Below are 469 nucleotides of genomic sequence, written 5' to 3'. Positions count from 1 at the left end.
ATGAAAGTATACAAAATCACCTAACTGTGTTTAGTTTTTCACTAACTTCGAAATCATTTCTTGTCAATCGTATGCAATAGTTTGCGTATAGAAAACCGCCTTAATGAAGCCTTAAGTTAGGGAAAAACTAAATAATACAGTTAGGTGATTTTGTATACTTTCATAATATCATCTACAGAAAGTTGATTTTTTTTTTTGTTATTTCATCTTATAATTACATAACAAAATTCCGATAAAATGTTAATATTTGTATTTAATTTATTAATTTCTTGAATTTTTAAAAAATTCTGTTCAACAAGAAAATTACAAATTACAAAAGAAAGAAGAGAGAAAATTACATCAAAATATTTATATTTTGGTGTATTTTTCTTCTATTCATATTGTTAAAATGTTTTAATATTTCAATGTAGTAATTTTGTTTTATTATTATCAAGAGGTCGTCTAATTATTTAATTAGGGTTATTGATTT

The sequence above is a fragment of the Halyomorpha halys genome, unplaced genomic scaffold, assembly GCF_000696795.3.
Source record: "Halyomorpha halys isolate HHAL.00 unplaced genomic scaffold, Hhal_1.1 Scaffold39.1, whole genome shotgun sequence".
Taxonomy (NCBI): domain Eukaryota; kingdom Metazoa; phylum Arthropoda; class Insecta; order Hemiptera; family Pentatomidae; genus Halyomorpha; species Halyomorpha halys.
The sequence above is the reverse complement of the archived record's forward strand: the minus strand, read 5'-3'. Positions refer to the sequence as shown.